The following is a 23989-nucleotide window of genomic DNA, read 5'->3' as shown; positions in this document are numbered from 1 at the left end:
TGAATCTCAGTTTTATTTGGGTTAGTTTACAGCACTGTGATCCCTAGTTTCTTCCCATAAAGACTTAAGCATTTTCTTCTTGGTAATTTTATCTAAATACATCTTTCTAGCTGGTGTCAAGCAGCTTCAAAAGGGTTGCTTTATGACTGTTGGAAAAGACAAAGCAAAACTCAGGCTAACAAGTGTCTACGGGCTTTGATGGGAATAAGATGATTTTTTTTTTTTCAGGAGCAGAGCTGGAAATATTTGTATGAAAAAAGACCCTTTGAAAAAAATCAGATTTACTTGGACTAAGCAAACTTTGGTTAATTAGTTGAAGTAAAAATAAAAATGTGTTTTTAAAGATAAAAACCCACCTAAATCAACTGTTTATGAACAATGCAATGAAGCAATCACCAAACATGAACAGAGACTGCTGAAATTATGGTTCTTAGCTACAGCCTTGAGTGGAGAGACAGAACCAGTACCAAAAGGGCCTGGCGCCATGTGAAGTAACCTAGATCCTGCTCTGCAATTAAATTAATTTTCCTATTTACTGCAGTTTCCATAGGATGGACCTAAGAAAAATTCTGCTTTTAAACTATTTCTTTGACTCTCTCTCTAATTCCATCACTAGTCCTACAATATTTTTGTTTCTACAGCAACATTGCTGGGAATCATTATTTGGGAGGACTGCGAGTGCACCATTCCAGAAGCAGGCAACAGCTCCATGTACAGGAATGAAACTAACATTTTCCAAAAAATCCTAACAAAGAAAATTTTAGGTATAAAAACCTTGAACTGTAGCACACACCCTTACAAAGACTTTTACAACATTAGAGAAAGTGATACATGATATAATATATAATATTTCCTGGAATCAATTTTATGTATTGTATTATATTTGACTAAAGTAATTTTATTTAAATGTTGCCCAAATTTTAATAGGGGTGAAATCACAGCAACAGCCTTGAGTAGACCAAAGTCCTGTCTCTGACCACAACCTCCCCACAATCATCACCACACAGCCTTGCCTGAAAATCTTTCACTATCTGCAAGTTCCATTATTCCTGTCCTGTTTTTTACTGAGGCCACCAGGAAGACGACACGCAGTGACGAACATTGTGGTGACTTTTCTGTGATGATGACATTACTTTGGGGTATATTTTAGGAAGCAAAGAGAGTAAAGCCCCAAAATTACTCTAGCCATTATCTGCTGAATATTTCTCAGGGATTAAAAAAATATTTAAACATCAGACCCCAAGCCCAGCACACGTTTTGTACAGAAAATGCAATATTTTACAGCAACTGTGACTCGCAGCTCACCACATTTCACCTGGTGGTTAAAACTCATTCAGTTGTGCATTACAGAGAATGAGAGAAACAGGGAAACATGAGGTTTTGTGCATACACTTTCATTTTCACAAGAACTCCTTGAGGCTTAGAGCTGTTAGTTTTTAACTCTTCAAGTCTTAAATCTGCCTATTAAAGGTTGAGCTGAATGAGTCAACTGTTATAAAGAAAACTGTGTTGCTGCAATTCCTGCAGATCTTCCGAATCTAGCAAATTCTTCTCCGCTCTTAAAAAAATGCAATGCATAAAAGAAAAAAGCATAAATATTTTTGAATATTGTTGAATACCGTTGTCTTCAGAAGAGACCATACCTCCTAATTTCAAATGCTGAGTTCTCATTTCACAAGCCAAAAATCCAATCCACATTATGGCCCTTCAGAATGCTGGTTTTGACATGCCCTAGAAAGAATCACAGACTGGCTCTGGATGTTTTTCGCACTCCAAATCAGTCCAAACTAGTCTAAACAGAGTGGGCTTGGGAGTTGTTTTAGGGTTGGGTTTTTTTGGTTGTTGTTTTGTTGTTTTTCAAATAATTTTTGTGCTAGAAAAATACCAGGTGGCTTGTACAAGACTACCTCCTCAGTACCTTGCTGTTCCTGTGGCTGGGCTGCAAGAGACAAGTCAGTAGGTTTTATTGCTTTTTTTTGTTGGGTTTTTTTTTCCCTTTCTTTTTTCCTTTTTTTTCTCTCTATATTTTTTTTAATCTATTTGCCAAGCAGAGTCATTTATCCCCTATTAGATAAAGTATAATAGACTATACCGAAAGGGTCACTGGCCTTCCATTTAATGATATTGCCAGCACCAATCTACATTTTCCCGACAGTGTCCCTCAACACAGAATAAATGGCTGATCTCTTCACAATAACAGCTGATTTCTCTTTATTAAGCTAAAAAGGTCACCATTTTCTACGGCTGGGCCGCCCTGCACTATTGATAATTTTATGCATAAACAAATGGCAAATTTGTGCCACATAAATATGCATTAGCAATTACTTTTTCCTCGGGCAACGCTCGCCGCATGCAAATGTGTCCCTCACAGGGCCTGGTGGCTTTTGTTTTAGCTCTTGAACAGCCAAACAAAAGAGCACAATAAACAGTTTAAAAATTGCTAATCAATAGGAAATGCAAATGCAAAGGTAAATGGCCAGAAACTTGCCCAAAAAAATAAAACTAAGTAAAAAAAAAGCCTAACAAAAATCATGCAAAGAAATACATAAATACATGGAAAGGACTCTCTCTCTTTTCTTCCCACTCTCTATCTACAACTCTGTTTTATTTCTTTTTGATAGAGACATGGCTAAGGTACTCTCTGCACTGGAACAGTGGAACCCACATGGAAGCGCCTAAAATGTACACATGGTTTTAAGCTGGATCCACACTGGCAGGCAAAGGAGGCAAAAGGATGACTGCAAAAATTCATAGTGGATCCATGACTTAGCTTTTTTTTTTTTTTTTTCTGCAAATTTCCATTAAAGATCTTTAAAGAAATGCTACATCTGAAGGAATCACTGAAAAAAAAGCTTCAACATCTTCTGTAAATAGTGATTTGGGATTTTATTACTGGGGAAGTGCTCAGAAAATACCAAGCTATCTGCAACTACATACAGACATCTGTAGTAACTGCCTAATAAATGCTGTCATTTGAGAAAGTTGAACTACATATAATTTCCTTTACCCCAGGGACATAAAGCTTGATTTTCCCTTGTCTTATCCTTGGACTACTCAATTCTGACAGCAAGTCAGAGTTGTACAGAAGAGGCAGGATAAAGGGAAAATATCAGACCCAGACACTAAATTGGCATGACCACAGAAAACCAAAGCTGACAACTTTAGGAGAACTGATGATTCCTTTGAATTTTCCCCTTCTACAGAGGAGCTTTAGTGCTGCAGAGGACAGTCTGTGACTCATACAGTGATTATTATTGTTTGCAGACTACTACACGTGGGCAAAGAACCCAGCTCAGCAATGCAGGAACAACACGTGCACAAGCATATGCTAAGGCCACTTCCATGACCCAGCCAGGAAACCTGTTTGCTTTCCACACAACATCTCAGGCAGAAACTTTCTTTTTCACAACTCTGATGGGGACATGGAAACGCATGAGGGATAGTCAGCAGTGTAAGCTGCCCCTCAATCTACAAATGTTTATGAAGAAGCCAAACTTAAAATATGTAGACCTGCCTTCTGGTCTTATAAAAAACCATTAAAAAAAAAAAAACCCACAAAATAAACAAAAACAAACAAACAAAAAAAAAACCCACATAAAAACAAACAAACAAAACACAAAAAACCAAACAACAAAAAAAAACCCACACCAAAAAACCTCAAAACCCAATGCTCCAACAAATCAAACCTAAAATATAATTTAGTTCAACAGAAATTGAAAAAACTAATCATGTGCTTCAAGTGTTTTCCATACAGGGGATATCATACAGCAGGTAGCCCACATACACAAATTTGTATGATGTTACTGTCCAAGGATTTTATTTTTAGTAAATGGCAATGTTCCTGTCAATGTAAGCATTCAGCAGCAAGCCTACATTTTTCCCACCCAATCAGCTGTCACGGAATGATAATTTCACAGAATTCATTTCCATGAATTATACTAAAAATCAACAAGCTGATAAATATAATTTTTTTGCCAGTTAATTCAGTATATTTCTTGCCTTTCACTTCCCCTGGTTTTGGCTTGGATGATTTTCTAACACCACTTTATCGTAGGACTTTTGATGCTGATAGAACCCGATAGAAGTGTTAAAGGCTATAGTGGCAGTGGTAATTTTTTTAAATTATTCTAAGAGCACTCTTACACATGGTCCAGTATAGGAGAAGCTGCATCAGGCACAGGACAAGATATGCCCTCCCAAAAAGAAAGTTCTCATTTTAGGCTTTTAGCCAAGAGCACTCCCCCACCAGTAACACATTTCACCCAGAAAGCCACAATTTGCAATTTCTGTACATGGTGATAGGATGATCAATTCAACATGGTACATATGTGATATATAGAGAAATGCCCTCTTGCCCTCTTGCCATCAAGCTTCCTTGGCTCTGCTTTTTCCCTTATCATGCACCAAGAGAAAAAAAAAAAAAAAAAAGATAATAGCACCTCCTGCTTTGGGTAAGTCAAGGCTCACCTAACAACTGAACAACTGCATACCCATCAAAGGGAGCATCCTCAGTTAAAACACTCTGCTTTCTCCAACTGGACTTGGAGCTGCTTGTTAAACATGCTAATGCTGTCCAGGGACATCCACCTGCTAGAAGGCTCACTGCAAATCCCAAAGACTTCAGAAATAACATCTTGCAGAAATTTGCATACCACTTTGTTAAGCTGAATGTGATTGAAAGGCCTATGGTTATACAAAAAGTTCTCCTGAGGTCATCAACAGAGGGAAAAAAGGCATAAGCAGGTATGCTAAAGCAAGATCAAATAAATTGATTAAATGTCACTGCAATGGTAGTTCTCACGGATGTCTCTGTGGCCAGTCTACTACCATTAATGTAGTTAGAAAGTCTGTAATAGGAAGAAAATTATTACTACATAAAATATTCCTACAAGGAGAGACTGCTGCAGAATTGAAATGAAAAGATGTAGCTCAATCTGTTAATGCCCATCCCACATGTGTGAAAGTGATGAACAGTGGAGAATGAAATGTCTGTTAAATCTGTTAACAAGGGTATTTTAAATAGTATACATGGGTCCTTCAGTATTGGTTCCATGTCTTAACAAAATTTGATAGGATTATTAATGTTAAACCCCAAAACTAGCAGTAGCACTATCAAAACAAGACCTCCAAAGAACATACCAAGAGATGGCCATTTTCTACAACAGTGGGTGGAGTTGTTTTTGTGAGAAGGATGCAGCTCAAGAGAGTGAGAGAGGAATAGAGAAGAAACTATTTTTGTCAAATTCAAGCTCTCTAGCTCTCTCTCCCAATGATTTCAGCTTCTACTCTTGTTTTCTAGCCCCCATTTTCAACAACAGTTATTGCCACTAGTTGTTAAAAAAAGTTTTTATTTAAAAAGACAGAAATGAGCACTCAAAATTACAATCTTCATAGAAACATGCTTTTACTATCAATGATTGCAATTTTTTTTTTTTTTTGCTTTTTTTTTTGCTTTTTTCACAGCTTTCCTGGAAATCTTTAAAGTTAAAGCTTTCTGGCAAGAACAAGTTTCTTTAAGAACATTAATACTGCAAGAGCTGTCATTGATAGTGTCCAAATACTTATTGTGTATATTTTTATATGATTATACACTTGGAAAAAAGGTAACTAGATGACAATACAGATGCTGACACATCTGCATGCTAGGCTTCTAGAATTTAGCTATACACCAATTCTTCCCTTGATGCCATGTTAATAGATCATTACACACATGCACACACACACCTGAGGATACTCAAAAGCAACAAATTTCAAGCATTACAGATTAATCCCACTTCCTCCCCACTCCCAGTCTAAATATTAGCATTTCAAGATGTGTCCTCCTAATGCAGCTACACCCCTGCTCTTTGATGCTTCATTCTTCTTCCTTCAATTCATTGCTTTCAGTTGTTTTGAATTGGGAAATATCAAAAACTGTCAGCAAGAATTTAGCGTGAATTAGTATCAGAAAATCAGTGGGGTTTTTTAATTAAAGAAAATGTGATGGTTTTGTTCTCTAAATCTCATTCTTCCTCTTCTCTCTCCACCCCAAAAATAATCAAAATGTGCTTCTGCAATCAATCTATATCTGAAAAGTAAGATGGATTTCTTATCTTTCCTTCATATTCACTACCAGTAATAGCTCCATGATTAAGACTCAGCTGACAGTTCTCATGCCACTGAAGTTGAAAAAAATCCAGCTCACTCCTCCAGTAGCCAAATTGGTCCTGTAGGAAGGGGAGGGGGGAAGGAGTATGGGGAGATAAACACATCTGATCAGGAGACATCCACAGCAAGGAGACACTCCCGGCTCAGAGCTACCAAAGCACCCATCCCAGACAACTACAGCCTCTCAGCAGATAACAGATTTAAGTATTCCACTCAAAATAGTAAGAAAAAATTCTGAAGGTTTCCATATGAACCCAGCAGAATTGACCAAATGTATCCATCTGTTCGCTTTCATATAAGCAATATGTATGCTGCCAGGATTGGACCTCTTCTAGGGCAGGGCCCTGGGACTTCAATTACATCTGCCACTTCTCCGCTTTACAGCAGCCTCAGCAGCAAACCAGGAATTGCATTTTTTTTTTAAAGCCTCAAAATAGCATCCTGAGGACACACACAAGAAAATGACTATTTCTGCATTTCCTCCCTTTTCTACCTGATGACTTCGCCTCAGTACCTAATATTAATATCAAATGGGATGTTCTGAGCTGAGAAACATGGAAGCATTTCAAGAAAGCTTTTTTAGTGTCTCATTTCCATCTCCTTAGTTCAGAAGGGACTATTTCATTAGCAAATTTGAACACCTTCAAGCAACTCATGATGAGAGTATCCCAAATCAAATTAGTTACCTCACCTCTATTAAACTGGCAAAGCACCAAATCCTCATCTCTGCCCTCAGTACATAATCACCAATACAACAGGCAGACCAGAACTTCCAAATATGGCTGCACCTTACGTACCCCAAACTTGAATAGCAGAATACAGATTACTTTTGAAAATTTATATTGCTGATAATGTTGCTTCTTTCAGCTAAGACAGTTTGCTGGGTTTTTGTTTTTTTTTTTTTTTTTTTTTTCCTGATGCAAGTATGAAAATCTGGTTCCTTGAATGCAAAGCAGTACTTCTTACTTTAGCAACTGTGGTACGTGCAACAAATCAGCACAATAAAGGCAAAGGTAAATTTTGAGTAATTCCCTAAATCTCTGGAGTAGTGGTTTTCAAAGGACTGAATTCCAAACAACCAGTGTTGTAAGGCTCCTGTTATATTCTCTGCTTTTCTCTCTAAATATCCAGCATGTCAGCAGTAATCACACCACCACTGATTAAACCTCTACCACCACCATAGGAAACATCATAATCTTAGTTGTGGTTGGCCTAATATATATAGTATTTATAAGAAAATAAATGCAGCAGCCAATACACAAAACCAGTGAGTATAAGAAATGAACAAATTAACTGCTTGGCTTCATACATTGCCATTCATGACCTGAGCCACTTTTTTTTTTTTTTTTTTTTTAATCTCTCTCACTGACACAGGTTAAATCATTCTTGGATGACCTTGAAATGTGCACAGAGGAAATAATCTCTTGCCACTTGCCCTTTGCAACCACCGATGGGAATGCTGCCTAAGACTGAGGGGCAGGGAGCTCTCCATTTACAGATATGCAGAAAAGACTTGCTGAAAATCAGTGCTACAGACTGGATGGCCTGGTACGTTGGGCATGCTACCCTCATTGTGGCACCCTGCTTCACAAGCTTCTTCCAGCAGTTCTTGGGAGACACCAGAGTGCTCCTGGGTTTTGCACTGGGAAATGCTGCAGAGGCAGTAAAATGTCACACTCTTGTGTTTGCTGCCAGATTGTGAAGGCAGCTGAAGCAACTTAACTCCATGTAAAGACCTAAAGCACAGCAAAGCAGCATGGATTAAAGAAATAGAGTAACGGGCCGGCAGGAGCTGAAGAGAAACAAGTATGAGTGAAGATGAGAAAGACAAAAATTAATTTAGAATATGCCAAGATTGCCCGAGGCCACTACCCTCATAACTGGGAGTAACTGCTGGACTTCTGACTTACTCAACCCATCTACTGCTGTCCACAGCTGGCAGAAACTAGCAGGACTTTCTTCTAAGTATCTGTAAGTAACAGCCCTCTGATGACCTAAGTGAGAGGGAAAGGGTGGTAGACCTCTATAACATTTTCAGTTTAATATTATAAAATTCTCTGGTGAAAAAATATTGAGCCAAAGTGAGCAACCATCAAAACACTGTGCTTTAAAGATTTCACAATTGTTCCTTATTTAGCTGTCGTAAGGCCAAGTGAAGATTCAGTCTTTGCACATACAGATTGCAATACTCTCTAATTATGTGACCAAATTCCAGTTTTTTTTCTAGGAGAATATCACTCCAGAAGAGCCAGCTCTGGGAAGGAACATTAATTGCATATTACAAAATTATCTGCTGGACCACGAACTCATTTGTTTTAGGTACTGGAACATGAGAATTGAAGGCAACAGAGATTTGCAAGCCGAAAGGAGGACAGTTTTGCAGGAATCCAAAAACTTGCAGGAAGCCCTTTGTCATCTATATCCCACTTTCTGACCCAGTGCACCTGAACATATACTTTGCTATATTTTGGACTCAACTGATGCTTTATTTTATAGATACGAAGAGCTACAAAAAAGTGAAAACAACCTTTTGAGAAGTCAGATCTGCCCCAGTTGTATTTGGAAGCCTATCACAGGAGTTACCTTCCCTACACATCAAATGGAGGTGGGGGGGGTGCCTCTAAAGGCTTGTATGGAGAATTTAATTCCAAGTACACTCGGCATTTCCTTCTCTCTGCTGACTGAACAGAGGCCGAAGCAAGATTCCTCCTCTTCAGCTAACATCATGAGGAACTCACAGAAAAGGCTAAGGGTATGTATCCACAAGGGATCAACCACTCCACTGAAAGCCCAATCCTTCTACAGGTCTGCCACCTGGCCAGTTTGGAGCCTGGACTGTCACACGGCTCTGGCCCCTGATGCACAGCAGCATCACTTTGGAAGAAGGGTAAGAAATGCCTTTTTCCTCAGGGTTCCCCTAAAACAGGTGGCAATGGCACAGCTCTGGGTAGCAGAGTTCAGACACTTTCACATAATCCAGAAACTCCCCAAAGCAGACAAATATTCAGAATTAAGCAGGCTTCAGTGAACTGTATTGCTGCCAGGATTTAGGATGACTGCGGCTATACAGGTAGAATTTGACTGAACTGGGGTGTTTTCTTCCCCTTCAAAAACTTCCCTCATCTGTAAAACAGTACCACCAAGACAGATGTTGTGAGAATCAATTACCATCTTTACAACATACAGATAACACAGTGATAAACATCACAGAGGAGGCTATAGGATGTTATTGATTTTCACATGTATTGTTGGTTATACCAATAATACTACAGAATTTCTGTTTTTAAGCTGGGGTTTGAATGTGTACAGAATATGCCTGCCACAGGGACACGAAAAGGATTAAGAAAAATGTGGACTATCTTCTCATTCTGTCAGCACTGTCATTTCAGTGGTCTGATATGTGATCATGTAATTAAAGAGTGTATCATAATGCATATGCACAAAGGGGCTGAATTAAGGTTGTGCAGACAAATCTAATTCTGGCATTTCCTATGCTTTGAGAGCCTGACTTCACAATCTTAGTGTTCATTTATCCAACAGTTTCTGTATGTAATACCATACATTATATACACGTGTCTGGAACACCTTCCCCATTGCTGCTCATTCTGATTTTGGGAGATAACTTTTTATGAACACACACACATCACAAAAGCAGGACAATACAGAGCCATGTCCACTGACCATCCTCCCTCCTAATTCATGCCATTGCTCATTGCCATTGATTTAACCACAAGAACAACCAAATTCTTTTTTCTCATGTGCTAGTTCAGTTTGGCTTATCCTTGGGGAAAGGATAAGCCTTTCTCCTCTCTTACAATTTCAGCATTGTCTCTACTTCCTGAGGACAACTTTCATTCCAGCCCTTTCACAACTCACAGAAAGGGCTCCATTAAGGCACTGTGCTGTGCTCTCTTGCCCTGGCAATGCCTGTTTTTTCTGCCAAGCTCTGGCCAGCTTACTCACCCAATTCCTGGAGTTTCCAGCCTGCCACTGTGTGCCCTCCCAGTCCCTGAAGCATTGATTCTAGCTAGGATCCTTGTAACACACAGGTAGTTTTGCCAGCTAAGCCCCAAGGAAGATGCTTTGATCCCAGACAGAAGATGTTCCAGCTTAGTCCAAGTGCACCATTTATTCCCCAATCACTGCCCATCGTTCCACAGCTTTGTTACTCACTGATACCTTAAACACATCTTTCAAAACAAGCCCAAAACCTCACACGATCAGCTTTAACTACTACCACACTGTTGCAATACACACACACACACACTGCTCTGCAGCTCTTAACCAGGCATTCCTGATAGCAGCTACAATACCAGCTTCAAGCTGATGTCAAGCTTTTCCTACAGTCACACATGGCAAAATGCACTGCTTGTTCGGGTTTTTGCACATGTTTGCTGGTGTACACTGTTACTGTGCCTCGTGAGGCAGGTGAGCATGCCCTCACTGAGAGAAAAATCACCCTGGTTTGCACTAATGATAGCCACAGTGAACTCCAGGACTGAAATGATGGGCATTTCCTCTTGCACAGTTTCATAAAAACAACGTTGAGCACTCACAGACACTAAAATCACCTTGAATCTGAGCTTCCTGAGAGGCAGTTTGCAGTCTCACACAGTTAACAGTCTAGATCCTTTCCTCCTCCTCACACCAGTTTTCTCTCTCAATTTCATAGAATACAGCCTACAGTTGTCCTAGAATTTTAGAAAGTGATAATTTTCTGTAGAGGTAGTTTATCTGACATTGGGCCTATAGCACAGGAGGGCACTTGTAGCTTCTAATCATCTTCTCCATCTGTTCACCATAAGCAATGTTGATCTTCAAATTGCACAACCTACACAATCCTGAAAGAGTCTTTTACTTTCCGGTAGGACAATCTGCTCCTTCCCTTTCCCCGTCTATTGCAATCTGCAGGATCCTTGCGCTGCCGCACATACGGAGAATGAGAACATATCAATCCACCCTAAATGACCTCGAAAGGCTGAATCAGTCAACCAAAATAGGCAGAAGCTGCAGCTTCCCAGCAGACTCCCCCTTCCTGAAGTTATCTGTAAATCCCACCCTTTGCAGTGCAGACCCTGCAGCAAGGCTCTGATCATAAATGTGGTCCCAAGCAAGGCTGGAATTGTGTCAGGGCATCTGTGGGGTCTGAAATGCTGCTCCCAGCAGCCTCTCCTGAGCCATTCTGGCCGAGGCAGCCTGATCCTTCCTACAGGCAGACAGCCTTGGAGCTGCCCCAGCCCGGCATCACGCCACCCACACCTCTCCCCACGCTCTGAAAGGTGTCTGCAACAGCAACAAGCCAGTGGCAGCACCACACTCCTTTGTCTGCCCAGGAGATAAGCATTCCAAAGCTGCAATGCAGTGGGGTGAGGCTTCCAGGAGAGGAAATGGCAACCACGCTAGGAAGGGAGAACTTGGGAATTCTGATGCCTGACCACAGGTGCCCCCATGAGCTCAGATCAAATGGGAAGCAGTTAATAGAGTTTACACAGAGAAAATGAAGAGAAAAAACAGTTATCTGTCTCTCCAGAGCATCAAATTAACCTTTTATATGAACGATTTTGTAGTGATAGAGGATTTTGGGATGTTTTCTTGTGGTAGAAATACTGTTTGTCCTGCTCCACCACTACTTGCTTGCTATCATCAGCCACTGAAGACAGGCGGATGTGGTGCTAAGTGGCATAAAAACTGCAAATCATATTATGCTGGTTGTGCATTTATTGATATTTGGTGAGAAGAGAAGAAGTGAACCCACCACACATGTTTAAAAAAAAGCATACAAAATAAAGCCCCCAAAAGCCACACAAGCACCATAGCAGGTCAATGTCCCCTGTAGCCAAAAGATGCTCCACAATACAGAGCTGAGTGAAGGTAAATGAGCCCAAATAGGGACAAACAGACTGTTAGTGGCACTTAAGAGCTGACAGGATATGGGTAAGTGGCTGCCACCACTGTGGCAGCTTTATCACACACCACAAAACTGATGGGGGTGTTCCTAAACACGAGCCACTGCACGTGCACTTCTCTTAAAGCTCCATCTCCTACACATCTGTGAATGCACAAGAATTCAGCTTTCATTGTATTTTTATTAGGTCTCTATTTCTCTGCCCTCTGGGTAAAGCTGGCAGAAGCACTACTTAAGGCCTGAAGTAAAATGAAGACATCATGATGTTTTTGCTCTAATCCTAATGTTTCTAAATCAAATATTGGAATTTTTTGGCTAGGCATTAAAAAAATTAAAATCCGGCCTTATATTACAGAAAATACCTCCAGGTGTTTGAAACTTGAGGCATAAACAGCCAAGGATACCAGGCATGAGTACAGAGGGATGACTAGCAGTGTTTTACCCCCACAGATGCCCCCAGTCTGGCGGGTAAACACAACAATGTGGCACTATGGCTTTTCCTCTGCTCTCAGCATTCCTTACCCATACTATAATGTACTGTTTTTAGCTACTTGTGCCTTACAAATGGAGCCTTTATGCATAAATGCCTGCAAGAAACAAAACTTTCTAGATATGCTCTGGTCTTGGGCAATTTTATTCCAGGCATGAGAAGCAGTGCGACCTCCTGAAATGGGAGCAGGCTGAACCCTACCTACAGCCCCAGTGATTGAAGACTTTAATTCAAGAAACACTGTGATGAGTAAGGACTTGATGTTTTACTGTCCCAATGTTTATTTGTCTGCACTGTTTTTACCTATTGGCTCCACCAGCTGAAGTGTCTGTGGATCCTCACATTAAAATTGAATTTGGTTAACAATAGGCTTGCAGACAAGAAGCAACACAGAATATGCATTTCATTTTTCTTGTTTCCTACTCCTAGATGTTCACACACTCTATTTATATGATGAAACGCTACTAAACCGCTTCAGTAGCCATACAAAACAATTCCAAATCAAGCAAGTAATTATTAAGATTTTCAGATTGTCAAAATACCATTTTTTCTTTTTTTTTTAATATCAAAAGGGCTAAAATTCAAAACAGGTGAGAGTGGATTTGCTTTTCTGAGGTGTTAATTTTCACAGGTAGCAATGACTGACAGCTCCTATTGCCTTGGCAGGAAGATCTATGGGTCCAACAGGTTTGCAAACATGTCGTAAGCAAGGGTTTGCAAGTGCTTGTCAGGCTGCACTGCAGCAACAGGAAAATAATAAGCTAGGCTAAGGCCTAAGCTAGGCTCATCAGTGAGCCTTAGCTACAAAGGAACAGGCTCCTACACAGCAAGCTTTTCAGTCCTTGGCTTAGGAAGAGCTGACTGTAATTCTAAGAACAAACAGGACATTAATAAAAGCATGCCAGCATGGGAATTATCTCCAAAGGAAAAGCTGAAATTTTGATTTTAAGTTTAAAAGACAACTTGCGGCTTTGACAGTGCCACAGAGATATAGCTGTGATGGGTAACAATTCTCAACAGTCCTTCTATTCCAGTCCCAACAGTCCTGCAGGGAACATACAGTATCTGTGTGTCCTGTGCCCAGCAGAGCCAAGAAGATTATTCACTGCCTTGCCAAGGACCATGCCTTCAACCTGCTAGTTCCAAACACACCCCACTTTAAGAGCAGTACATTAAAATGAAAAAACCTTAAAACCCAAGTTTCAATACTTTCTGCTGACTATGCTGCAGCACTCGTCATCTTACCCTCTTTCAGTATTTTAATTGATATTAATTAATGCATGTAAAGTCTTCCAAGCCTAGTAAAACCCTAACTTACAAATATTACAACACTGTTAGGCAGAGACCAAGTTTCACTACAAATGATTGTACTTTTTCTACTTTTAATGGCACAAAGCAGAAATAGAGAAGCAACTGGCAAGAACTTCAGGGAGACAAAAATGAATTTTCCAACAGATAAGAGTGTGCATACTGGAGTGGAAAACAGCAGCAAGATAGAATAAAAGCTCAGAAATAATTGTGAGAAGCTTGAATATTGTTGTAGAAGTCACTCAGATACCTTTAACTGTGGTGGGATGCCTCCATGTGCCAGGGATGCTGGTGGCAATGCAATTAATATTCCAGGAACAAAAGCAAAAGGAAGTGGGTTTCAGTGTGGTTTTTAACTCAAGACCCTGGGGGGAAGGTATTAGTTCAAGCCTGGAACAAATCTCTGGAAATTAATGATAAATCAGACAGAGGGGTCAATGTATTATAAGGGACACATCTAAAGCCATTATTTTATAACAGCTGATGGCAATAGCTGCTCAGGAGGAAGAAATAAAATGCTGATTTTACATATATTTGGAGGGGGGAATTAGCACTCTAGGGAAAAGGGGCAGAAAAGATGGCAGGATTCAAAGGTCCACCAAGATTTATTGAAAACCAGAGGGGAAATGTAAGCTAAGGGGAACGAACATTCAGTGCACACAAAACGGGCACCACAAAACACAATAATTAGACAGAATATGAACACAGCCTCCATTAAATAAAGATAAAACCAAAATTTTAAAAAAGTCAGCTCAGCAATGAGACCAAAAGCATCAGTATAGTCCAAGAGTGATGGTGCACAGAGCAAGTAGCCCTGTGATTCCAATCACAGTTCAGCCACACTGACTAGACATTTCCCCCTGCCTTTTTCTGACTACCAGGCTAGGTAATAGCAAGCTTAATACATCTGGATTTATGATTAAAGAGTACTTAGGGAAGATTGATTTGCCCTGCCCAACAGCAAACATGAATAGCCTGGAAAAAAGAAATAAAGGGTTAGAAATCACACAGACTTCAGAAGACATGAAAAGGGACAAAAGTATTTGCCTTAGTGGCTTTTATTTGAAAAGAATAAGTTCACCCCCAACCTTCAGATTACATACCCCTTTGTACCAGAGGCAGGATAATAAAATGGTGTGTAGAATGATATCTACATGAATCTTGACCAAGAAGAAATCATTGAATGCATAGACAAACTTTTCCATCCTTCTATGACTTGCACACTACACTCTCTAAATATATGCATCAATGCTAAAAAATCTTCAGTGGAACAGGTTAAAACACATTCATAGGGCACCATACTCTATTATTTACTTGTCAAACATCACATTCACTCAAGAGGGGCTGGCTTTCACAGAAGTCAGATAATATTGAATGTCAGAATCTAGTTCATAATAAGCGGTGTCTAAATGCAACAAGCCATTGCAGCACTAAGGATAAAAATATCCTATTCAGAGCTAATCAAAATACATAAAAGGTGCTAAATCGTGGCACCTGGAAGAGGAATTAATCTGTTTCCTGAATCCAGGCTCAAGAGTACTGTCACTGCCGGTATCAGCATCCAAAATTCCTCCACTCCTCCTCACATGATTAGGGCCATGACAACCATCCTGGTGGACTGACATACACTCACACATGCTGACCACAAATCAGAGGAAGATGTCAAGTATTCTCTACCAGCCAGCTGTCCACAAAATAAAATGCTGCTGCTCTGTTGATGGAAAGGGAGGGCTCAGCTGGTCGTTCACTGAGTGATCTTCAACTTGGTTTTGAGAGGGAGCCGAGCAGCGCGCGAAGTGCTCAGAGCTCTGCAATCCCCCACCTATCATATGCTGCAACAGCCAGGACTTCATCCTAAGCAGCTGTCAACTCAAAATTTTCAAGAGCAACAAATTCATTAAAATTGTATAATTATGGCTGAAACTTTCCTTGATAACCCAGAACATTTAATCATACGGCTTGGTTTCAAATTAACTGAGTCTCGAATACTTCAACCAGTCTTAAAAAATCAAGACTATGTATCTGTATATTTGTCAAATGCTACAAATTATTCAGATTAAAAAGGTCTTATCCTTAAATTACTCTTCTACTTTTGAAATGCAGATCCCATAGTAACAAAACTTCAAGAGAAAAGAATTCAGAAGAACAAAAATAAAAAGGGCTACACATGATACGATACAGATCTTTCAGGAGAGATCAGATGGTAAAAACTAAACAGAACTGGGAACCAGCACTGGCAAACTAAAATCAAACTAAGCAAAAATCCTATTAAAACCCATCAACTTTCACAGGTACACAGTAGCAGAAATACTACAGGTCACAACCTAAGGCACCAATTTTATTGGACTTTGCCAAAAGCACAGAACAAACACAACTTGGATGGTGAGAAAACACAAAACAAAGTTTATGACAATTTCTTCAAAATTCGCATCCAAATTACAACCGTCTAAACAAACCTCCAGTTCCTCATGTCCTTTTTAATTTGCAACACGAACATTTCCTGCAGTACAACAACCAGTTTTACCCAAGCACTGAGCACTAAAATTTCCTATTACAAAAGCCGATGGCAGTTCTCATTATTTATTTCCTCTTAAACTCAAGTAGAAATCATTATGTAAAATTCCATATTTGGAAAGGATAAAATATATCTGAGAAAAGTTGGGGTAAAATAAACTGGCAGTTACCTGCAGCTGCTCATGGGTGTATGAAACCTCAGGAAAAAATACAGGAGATGGAATTTAATGTGCAAACTGAAGTTAAGACTGCCAAAGGTAAATGGAAAAAAAATTACACAGGGTTTGCATTTTCTCCCATCAACATCACTGTAGGGCATTGGATATATATGTGAAAAATATCTGCAATTCCACAACATAACCAAATGTTACCACTCCCTTCCCATTCCTGTTGTCACAATCAACAGCACACAACCCATAGGGCTGATAATGCCCGGTGTATCCCTGTGCTCTTAAAGGGAGATTTTTCCTCTGTAGAACTGGTTGCATTCTTAGTCACTTTCCCTCCCCTCCTTCCATAGGCAGCCTTCTCTCAAATCTTAAATAGAAGCCACCAATTTTTCCTTGCAATCTGATTATCAATTTGCACCTCAGCAATGGAAGGCTAGAACGCTATTGTTTTGTTAATTGTCAATTTGCATCTTTGAAAGGTGTTGTGCATTTTCTTCTTTTGACAGGTTAGGACTAATTCTATATGTTAACATATATGTGGGTGGTTTTGGTAAAAAAAAAAAAAAGTTTTCTTTTAGAATGCAGTTTATTTTCAATGTGCTGCTTTATTTATTTTCTTTTGCTAAGTTTTCTTGGACAATCTTATTCCAAAGCTAGTAGAGACCACTCTGCCTAAGAAAGAGCTAAAAGAATAAAGCTCCTTTTCCAATAGGTTTGTAGAAGTTTATTTAAATATTACCCTCTAAAAAAGGAAAAATAATAAAGGAATATTTAGTTACACTTTCCACTTATGACAAACAATCAATGTTCTCCTGTGACTCCTGGCCTTCAGACTCAGCAACCACAAACATTTTTTTTTCAAAAATAAAATTTCTTCTACTCCTTCAAATCCCCTTTTATGTGTTAAAGATGTATAAAATTGATTGATTCATGAACAGTATAATTGATAATTAGTTTTCAAATGCAGGATGGTTGGAGATAGGACCTTTTCAAAACTGCAAGCTGCAAATGAAGAGGTGGCCAAAGTCACTACTGATGATCAATCCTCTAAGCTACAAAAAGTAGGAAAACCCTCAAAAAAATAAAAAAAACCCAAACAAACAAACAAAAAAACCCAACCAGATGTACAAATGAATTCTGAATTCTAGAATGGTTTGAGTTGGAAGGGACCTCATTACAGCCTCCCTATCACAGGCAGAGAAACCTTACTGTGCTACTCAGAGCCCCATCCAGCCTGACCTTGAACACTTCCAGGAATGGGGAATAATGCTGAAGTGACAAAAGCAAGTAGAAATTCCTGCTGAAATATCAGACAGCCACCAAGACAAACACTGGAGTTGAGACTACAGTCTATCCAAACTCAGAAAAATCAGAAACAATAACTACAGGAAGATGTAGCAACATAGAAAGTCTTAGTTTCACATAGGTCCATGTGTTGTTATCACTCTCACCTAAAGCTGGACACAGAATGGGGAGTGAGAGGGGTACTATCAGAAAATGATGGTTGTACACTTGTCACTGTTTCATTAAGGTCATGTTATTTTCTTATGCTACGAGTCACCAATGTAAACTTAATCTGCCAGCAATTTTCAACTGGGAGCTAATTTTTTTTAAAAAGTACACCAACCCATTTTGAAACAAAAAAGAATGAAACAATCTGAAAATCCTGACCACTGGCTCTCCTGCTGAGCCACAGAATCTGACAGAATGAGATCAAAACGGGAGACTTCATAGAAATTTCTATTACTAGTCCTAGGGAGATGAATCCAAGCTCTATTGGCAAAAGTATCTCAAGTAATAGACTTGCACATTCTTTAACTCTGTGAACAGCTGCAGGTCCTGACCAGCTCTGAGCACTTAGAACCTGCAGAATCAGGACCCAAATCAGTCGTGTTCTCTTAACTTTTACTTCCAAAGAAATCTGGAAGGCAGGTTAAGAGGAACTGCAATGCTCAGTGTGTGTTAAAGCCATATAAAAGAGCAGGAAAGTATTTTATTATCCACATTGGAGAGCCTTCTCACTTTTACAGACTTCTCCCAGCAAGCTGAGATTTGTTATAATGCCCATCAGCTGTATGTTTGTGAAGATCAAGCACATTTATGCCCATGGTATCAGAAGAAATATGTGTGTCCAAAGAACAGGAAGAGAAAGTGCCTCTGGCTTTGGGGAAGCCTCTGTCATAAAATCAACCTGTTTTACCTATAAAAGTAGGCCCAAAAGTTAAAAGACTTTAACTTTTAAGTTTAAGTTTGAGCACTGGATAGTTGGAGGTGTGAGAGAAATATTTACCTCAGTTTTGTTCAATTACTGAATAAAAAAAAAAAAAAAGAATAATAATCAAAGCCTTATTATAATTCTAAGTAAATGAACAAATGTTTAGTAAATTACAGTTCTTGTAACTGAGGTTGAAACACTACAAAAATGGACAATTGTGGAACTCCTAGAATTTCCTGTTTTCCTGTGACAGGAATGACAAAAGGCCCTTACCTTAAACTCTTTGGAGCAGACCAGAGTGAAGCACAAAGATTGGATTTAGACCACGGTGTCAGGATTTGACTCTTTCCTAGAGAGTTTCTTTCCAGTTGCCAGCTGGAGAAAACTTAAAAGACAAGGGAAGTATTGAAAGCCTTCTCCAAAGGTTAAAAAAAAAAAAAAAAAAAAAAAAAAGAGCGCACACACAAAAAAAAACCTACTAACAAAATCAACCAAAACCTCCAAAAAATCCTTTAAGTGATGAATCCAGTCACATGGGCAGATCCACCTAAATCATCTAGACAACAGGCCTGTTGACATCCCATTTTGACACTAAAGGAGGAGTAGAGAGACTTTGTAATTTGAATTTACTTGTCCATTCTTTCATGATGGCCAAACACAGAATACATAGCAGGCAGTGAATTTATAAAAGAAACAAGCTTCATTACAAAAGGAAAACCTGAGATTTGCTGAAATTTTGATACCACAAACATAAATTATGAAACCCAAAAGCAATTTTGTTGGATGTACCCCTTTATAATAAAAATAAATCTTTCCCTGTTTGATGGCTGGGTGATAAGACATAGCTTTGCTTTGGGTTTAACCTAAATTTCTATTAGTCTTATTAAAGAACCAGAACTGATGAGGTAGTGCTTCAGCAAGCTGACATGCCCCCCATCCACATATTTAGCTATCTCACCTATTCTCCCTGTGTCATGCCCTGAATAGAAGAGGAAAACCTCCTGAGATGGCACTGAACATTTCAGCTGCTGGCATTCCCTACAGGGGCAGCACAACACTTGCCAGAACTGGGCATGTAGGGATCTTAAAATCATCCTGTGCCAAAACAATGGCTGGAGATAGACAGTGCTCTAACATAGATATAGAAGAAAATCTCTCAAATACTCCACAGATCAATTCAGCGCTTCTAGTAGGCTATTTAAGTGTCTGGGAAGACATTTCCTGACTCAATGGTGAAGTACCAATAAAAGATACTAACTAATCCTGACCTGACATGAACACTTTTCCCTTCAAGCAAGACCAAGGATTTCAAAGACCTCTCTCTTTTTTTTTTTTTTAATTTTTTTCCTTACTTCTCTTGACTGCTCCAGACTAATAGTTCAAGTGTGTTTACTATTCTCCATGACTTACCCTCTGCCCCACTCCAGGGCAAGGACCCTGCTGTGTTCTCTCTCCCAGACCTTTTCTCCCCAAAGAGTGCAATCCTGCCCAGGAAACAACAGCTAGACAAAATACCCTTTGGGAATCCAATTCAGCCTGAGACAAATGGGAACACAACAGAGATCACCTCTTGGAAGAGACCTGAAAGTCCTCTGAAAGATAAAATTCTGACTTCCTCCCCAAAATCAAAGTAATAAATTTCTAACAATTATAAATATATCAAGAATTTCACCAAATCAGAAAACCATCTGATTTCCATTGGTATCCTTCACATAAGGATTGACAATAATTCTCCAAGCACCAGAAGAAAAGATAAGATGTGGCAAAGCCTGAGAATTTCACGAGAGCTGTTTTAAGAAGTGTATCAGTGCACTGACAGATCAGAGACTCAACTCTGACCTCTGCAGAGCATGAGCTCTCTGGAGCAGCAACTCCCTCTCTCACATGCACAGTTCCAACTATAGCAACGAGCCAATCTCCCTGGCAGGGCAGGAGCAGCAGTAAATAGAGGGACAGGACTGAGCTTTTCTGCTGATGCACTTTTAAGTCTCATAAGGGCACAAAAGAGTTGCAGGATTTAAGAAGAGAAGTAACTGTGCTACTCTGTCTGCAGCCCCATTAACACTGCACTGGCTTGAAATTGATTCCACTTTTTAAAAAGTTATATTAGTACAACAGCTCTATTTCAGCACTTGTCCTGGCCCAAGTCAGGACAAGACATTTTCAAGATCTGACAAAAAGTGTTTAGAGCACCAGGAGACCAGAGTGTATTTGTTTCCTATTACATTTTGTTCTGTGAAAAGCTCAGGAAAGCATCACTGTGATTACATCCCCAGTTAGAAATACTAACTTAATTCTGCTGGCATTAAAACAGCCTGTCAAAGCCAGTGGAAGTACCTGCCAGAACATGACTTTCACCACTTCCTTTCAGAAGTGCATTGCTGTCCTGTTACTTAGTTTTCAAACATTTTATGATATCTATGATCCAGAGTTATAAGCCCATTTCTAGCCAAATTCCCAATCAGGAAATTTTCAGTTTATTCTTCTGATGCTTTCCTCTCTTGGATTCATTCCCCTGTGTCTCAGTTCTAACCTAACAGCAGTATTGCCACTCCTCTGATTTATTCTGCCATCTCTGCTTCAGAGAAAGATGAAGGAAACCCTATGTTCAACCTGAGTGCTTGCCCACAAAGTCAAGTTTTAACCCCAAAATTCCTGTGTTGTTCTAGGAGTAAACTAGTGAAACATGCACTATTTTAAATAACAGCATACCTCTGAATGCTTTATCTGCTGTCCTTTTTCCCATATTTGGGGCACCTAACCCAATCCCTCAGCTGCTGCTTTGATGGCACCTGCCCATCGCACACACGTCATAACCAAGGCCTCAGTGACATCCCTTCCCTCTCCCACATCACTGAGGTTCATCCAGAACCCTAAAATAACACAGGTTATTTGCATATTTTCTCTCTTCAGTGTCCATGCCCCTCCTTCTCAACTCCCTTTCCTCCCAAACACTTGCCGAATTATTATAGCCCCATTTATTTTACCAGGATCTTTATAAATGAGTAAAACAGGAGGGGGAGGAAGGTAAAACCCCTGGAGATAAAACTTTCCCTGCCCTCTTAAGCACTTATTTCACATCCCCACTTTCTCCACCTGGACGCTGTCTGAGGACTTACAAGGAAGAATGTGTTTCCACTGGAGTTCATCTAAGGAACAATCAGCTTAAGCAGTTGTATTCAAATACTATTAATGTTTTCAAATCGACTTCCTATTTTCCTGCTGGAAATCCTGCCAAACACACTCTTCAACAGACACCAAAATAATTTGGATAGTTGATATGCAGTCCAAATTTTTAGTGGAAAACTGCCAGATTTGACATCTGTGAGAAAGTGGGTAATTTTTATTATCCACAGAGAGCATGCACTTGGTCCGATATTTTCTACCTCTACACATCTCCTTCTACTGGAACTGCTTTATGGTTTTACATGATCAATGGGCTGCCAGAAATTATTTAACCCCTTCATTGCTACTAGGACCCAAGACCTCACTGCCACCATTTTAACAGTGCTCATCTTATTTTCGACAGCAGGATGTTTTTATCTGTTACCTCTGATCCCTCTAACTACAGCAATGCAGATTATTTTTAATTTTTTTTTTTTTTTAGGTAGTACCTTCTGATTGTTATTTGCCAAGTATGAGAAGGAGCCTAGTCTCTTCTAAGCAAAGGGTTAATTCCCTGCTTCCTCTAGTGCCTTCTCTTGCTGGAGAGAGGGTCTCTGAACCCCTGCTGGGGGAAGCAAGGATGGGAAAATGCCTTTGGGAAAGTAGACCTTCCTGCTGAGGAGCCAGCCCAGCTCCAGCCTGGAAAGGTATTTTTGCTTAGGGCACCTTCTAATTTATTCATGGTTATAAATATTTGGTTCTGCCCCCACCCCACCTAACAGGTCAGGTCCTCCAGGACACTGAGGTGCTTGGAATTGTGGTCATTTACATGAGCATGTAACCTGTATGACTTCTCATTACTTCTAGCCAGACTTCTTCCAAGCAACATCAATTCTGGTTTAGAATGGATTTTACTATCTCATTTGCAAGCTGTAGGAAAAGCAGAATATGAAAAATAAAGAAGAAATAAGATCATATACAGACCTTTACCATGGTAGAGGTTTTGTTTGTTTGTTTTGGGGGTTTGTTTGTTTTGCTTTTAATAAAACAAGAAAATTCAAGATTTCTGTTTGAATCTGACTGCTGAGGTTCCTTTAAATAAATGAAAACAAAGAGTCCCCAGCTGTCTGGGCTGCACTAAAGCAGCTCATCCTCTGAGTGATTTGTAATGCTGAGATGGTTTACCTTACTCACTACAAAGATTATCAAAGTTCACTTTGTAAGTGCACATGTATATTTTATTTCTCAAAGATTACCAGTTTTCTTCATATCCCCACCTCATCCTGCTGGGAACAGGTGGAAAAACTCCTGGCACCAAAGCAATCTCAAAACCTACACTAAACAGGGATAATTTGTTGTTGCTGTCTTAATGATCAAAAAGGAAGATCCTCCCGGCGGTTCTTTTTTTTTCTTTCCTTTTTTATTTAAATGTTGTATGTGAGGCCAAATCCAAAGCTAGTGAGTGAGAACATGTGTGCTGCTCCTGGATTTTTCTGGACAAATACCAGTGGCTGGGTCACAGTGCCTCTGGAGCACAGATCACATCAGCGCTCAGTCATTCCAACAAACCTGAGCACCAGACATAGCTAATGGAGGAACCTTTTGATCTTTGGATTTTTTTCTGTCTCAGAAATGAACAGAATGATGTAAAATTAAGAACAAAGTGGCAACTGAGAGCCATCCTAGTGCTACACTTCTAGAAGACTTTAGACACAAATGCATTTATTTTATGATTCCTCACCCCCACTTTTAAAAAACCCAAAAAAACCCAACAACTTATTGCTGTGTTATGCCTAATTTGCCTAATGCCTGAAAGAGGACAAGTTTAGAGTAGAAGTTAGGAGGAAATTCTTGACTTGAATGGTGGTAAAATACTGGAGCTGCCCCATCCCTGAAAATGTTCAGGGCCAGTTTGGATGGGGCTCTGATCCACCTGGTCTGGTGAAAGGGGTCCCTGCCCATGGCAGGGGGTTGGAACAAGATGATCTTTAAAGTCCCTTCCAACCCAAACAATTCCATGATTCTAATGTAGACTGTTCAAAAACAGGGTCAAGGAGATTCCATTTGCATTTATCTTACATGCTGTCCAAAAAGGAGTAATTTTTCATGTTTCATACCTAGATTCATCTAAGGAT

The 23989-nt window shown here is 39.7% G+C and overlaps 1 protein-coding gene across 30 annotated transcripts in view; it reads right to left on the bottom strand.

Annotated features, from left to right (window-relative positions):
• The window catches only part of SOX5 (SRY-box transcription factor 5), a 612816-nt gene that overhangs the window by 467228 nt on the left and 121599 nt on the right, over positions 1-23989 (bottom strand). Inside the window, exon 2 of one of the 30 annotated variants that reach the window (XM_072923575.1) lies at positions 19023-19134. The exons of the other annotated variants lie outside the window; for them this stretch is intronic. The gene's annotated coding sequence lies outside the window, so the exon portion shown is untranslated. The remainder of the gene's footprint in view (positions 1-19022; positions 19135-23989) is intronic. 30 annotated transcript variants of the gene reach the window in all.

This window comes from Taeniopygia guttata, chromosome 1A, assembly GCF_048771995.1.
Source record: "Taeniopygia guttata chromosome 1A, bTaeGut7.mat, whole genome shotgun sequence".
NCBI classification, from domain to species: Eukaryota; Metazoa; Chordata; class Aves; order Passeriformes; family Estrildidae; genus Taeniopygia; species Taeniopygia guttata.
This window is presented reverse-complemented; position numbering and strand designations above follow the sequence as displayed.